Raw genomic sequence first — 3,927 nt, forward strand, 5'->3', positions numbered from 1 at the left:
CTGAGGTCCTCTAGTTTCGACTCAATCGGCTTTTGTCTGTTTGTTTGTTTGTTTGTTGTACCGCAGTTAAAGTCGCTGTTATAGTCCGATTTGGATGAATTGGTATGCAAGGTCTTCTTGAAACAAGGCGCAGAAACTTATGGTAACGATTTTTTATAAGACCTCCAGTGTTTTTGTAATTTAAAAAACCGCAGACCAACCTCCATCCAGAAAGTTACTAATTCGTATCATAACTATCAGTTTATTATTTTAGTTATTTTCAACTGAATTTTCAGTTTATCAGGTACAATGATTATTATATTATTAGCTTATTCAAATTGTGAAAGACTCAATTATCTAAGAGAGAAAGCATGAGAATGCTTTCCCATCCACTTTTCATGAAAAACATAATTACCAACCTCCTGTCATTGCCATTTTATTGTCATTTCTTGCTTCAATTTTTTTTGTTATCTCTGCATATTTTGTATTGTATTGTTTGCTAACGACGTGGTTAATGATAGGGTGGACAATATTGTCCAAACTTCGCCACGTCACATAAATAAAAAGTCATTCTATTCTATTCTATTGTCACCAACAAACCCATCTTATTTAGAAACGTTTTCCGTCTCACTATCGTCTGTGAGACGATTCATCGTCTAATTGCCTACTGCATATTCAATTTTTCATGAGTTGGCCAATTTCTTATAATCATTATTAGAAAAGTTGTAATAAACTTTAATATTGTAAATAATTATGAAGACGATATAAAGGTACCTCCTTGATAAGTCCGGTGTCCCTGGAAACAGTGTCTCTAGCACTCTCAATGGAGAAAATAATAGATGACATGGCTGAATCTTCACAATATGCTGTAGCCTACTGGCCCTTCTCATTAGATTGAAAGTGTATCCACGAGCGAGGTATACTGTTCGCAGAACTACTAGTAGGTACATTATAATGTACCGTACTGTATTAAAGCTGGATTCGCACACAACAGTGACAGTGGAAATAAATTCCACGAGTTCTAATTGGGCTATTCTCACTGAGCCCGCCGAGTGAGTATGAATAGTACAATTAGAACTTATGGGAATTATATTTTCACTGTCACTTTCGTGTCTCACACGGTACACTATTATTATGTGAATGTAACACAAGTATAGGTCTACCTATGCTACCATATATATACAGGATGTTCTGGAAAAAGGTGCTCATAAGTCAGGGCGTGATTCCTCTCATCAAAAGAAGGAAAAAGTACTAATTAACATATAGGTCCGAAAATGCTTAGTCACCAAGTTATACAGGTTGGAAGATTTCGTCTGAATTTCTGTGCCCCTTGTAATATTACATTTTTCTTCTCACATTGGAATCGAATCTTCAATTCGAGATCTATGGAACTTTATAGTAAATGTCAGAGTCATCAATAGACGGACAAATTTTTTGACGGAGAATTTATTATCGTAAATGTTTGTTGCATTGTTCCATGGTGTCACCGAGGCAGGGTTAACAAATTACTAAATAAATCGTTTATTTAAATAGAATATATGTATAAAAATTTAAAATAACATTTTCAAAATAAAGTTTTATTGAGAACAGATGTAGAATGTGAATTCTAAACTTGTAAATTATGATTTTGTGGTGACGTGTCTGTAATGTTGGAGGCGTTGTCTTCGTGACTTGCAACTTATGTCTTTTTCCTGTTCAGCCCTTCTTCTGAAAAATGGCTGGCTACAAGTATTGTCGTGGAGTTTTGCTCTAAATCATTTTCGTTTATTAATGTTTTAAATTGAGTTTTATATAAATTTTTGTGCATAATTAGCTATTAGTGTAGTAAAGCCAATAGCCACTGTGTTTCAACTGTAAACTAGATAAGTATTTTAGTTCGTAATAACTCTGAAATAATTAGGCTTAATATATATTCTCCTTGTGTATTTGTGTAATTTCATCTGAAGATTATAAGTTAATTTGCTCTGAAAACTGGATTTCTCATTCATAGGCAATAGATCCGTTCACAGTTTATCAAGAATCTATTTTATTGGAGCCGACAACTATCCATAGGTTGATAGGTGTTAAATGCTATTCCAACCGTTTAAGGAAAAATTGGTAGCACGGCACCCTGCTGCAATGAAGCCCTCCGGGTATTTGTTGGCTGTTAATTAAGATGTAAAATTAAGCGTACTTTATGTGAAATGAACTGAAAAATTGAATAAAACCGTTTCCACACGTGTAGCTACAGTAATTTTTACTTTCCTTGCCCTATTACCATAGGTAAGGAAAGTATTGCTTTCCGAAAAAAATTAAGGTACCCCAATTTCTAAATTGCTTTACGTTTCAAGGTCCCCTGAGTCCGAAAAAGTGGTTTTCGGGTATTGGTCTGTATGTATATGTGTGTGTGTGTGTTGTGTGTGTGTGTGTGTGTGTGTGTGTGTGTGTGTGTGTGTGTGTGTGTGTGTGTAGGAGTGTATGTGCATCTGTGTACACGATATCTCATCTCCCGGTTAACGGAATGACTTGAAATTTGGAACGTAAGGTCCTCACACTATAAGGATCCGACACGAACAATTTCGATCAGATGCAATCCAATATGGCGGCTAAAATAGCGAAAATGTTGTCAAAAACAGGGTTTATCGCGATTTTCTCAAAAGCGATTTGATCAAATTCATACCTGAAATAGTCATTCATAAGCTCTATCAACTGCAACAAGTCCTATATCTGTAAAAATTTCAGGAGCTTTGCCCCATCTATGCAAAGTTCGATTTTAGATTCCGAATTATCTGGCTTCAGATAAAATTTAAACAAAAAAAAAAAAATGAATAGAAAAGATTAAGCATGAAAATCTCTACAATTAATGTCCAGTAACATTTTCACCTAAAATTGAAAATAAGCACGAAATTTGAGAAAATGTTATTATTTCAATTGCAAACTGTTGGCAACTGTTGATTCTATTAAATTATTCACTATGAAGAGATAGCAGACCTCGTATGTCTCCAGCGTTATTGTCCTGTATCACCAGCTGGCTCAGATCTTTGTTTATAAGTAGACTTGAGATGCGCGTGCATACTAGCGTCAGGTAATCAATTTTCATAACGGCAAGGAAAGTTGTGTGAGTGCGCCACACCAGATTTTTAATATATGTGATGAAATACGCGAAACTTGGTCCCGAAAAACAAGTTCCTTCAAGGTTTGTAGCAGATTTATTACTATAATAAATGTACAATAAACACAAAATATTTTTCTACAGAACTTGAACAAAATTTAATTTTGAAGAGAAAAATGTAGAATAAGTTGAATAGACAAATTCAACCTTAAAAAATAAACCTTAATTACATACAAAACGCATGAAAAATAGAGAGCTTAACGGATTTTGTCTATTTTTCATGCGTTTTGTATGTAAGTAGGGATTATTTTTTAAGGCTGCATTTGTCTATTATAGACTTATTCTACATCTTTCTCTTCGAAATAAAATTTTCTACAAGTTCTGTAAAAATATTTTGTGTTCATTGTACATTTAACATAGTAAATCTGCTTCAAACCTGGAACTTGTTTTTCGGGACCAAGTTTCGCGTATTTCATCACATATCTTGAAAATTACTGTAGCTACAGGTCTGGAAACGGTTTTATTTAATTTTTCAGTTCATTTCACATAAAGTACGCTTAATTGTACATCTTAAATTAACAGCCAACAAATATCGTAGGGCTTCGTTTCGGCAGGGGAACTGAAATTCAGACGAAATCCATCACTTTGTATAACTTGGGGAACCAAGCATTTTCGGACCTATGTTAATTAGAACTTTTTTCCTTCTTTCCTTCTTTTGATGAGAGGAATCACGCCCTGACTTATGGGCACTTTTTTCAGAAAACTAACATTTTTACGTTAATCAATACAGTATTATTGCAAATAATACAGCTTCAACAAGTCTCATAGGATCATGGGATAGAAATCATTTCAGAAAA

At 34.1% G+C, this 3,927-nt stretch overlaps 1 protein-coding gene across 7 annotated transcripts in view; it reads right to left on the reverse strand.

Moving 5' to 3' along the window:
• LOC111058182 (DNA N6-methyl adenine demethylase) overlaps positions 1-3,927 on the reverse strand; it is a 269,719-nt gene that overhangs the window by 44,607 nt on the left and 221,185 nt on the right. The window lies entirely within an intron of this gene.

Source organism: Nilaparvata lugens, chromosome 11 (assembly GCF_014356525.2).
Source record: "Nilaparvata lugens isolate BPH chromosome 11, ASM1435652v1, whole genome shotgun sequence".
In the NCBI taxonomy this organism is placed as follows: domain Eukaryota; kingdom Metazoa; phylum Arthropoda; class Insecta; order Hemiptera; family Delphacidae; genus Nilaparvata; species Nilaparvata lugens.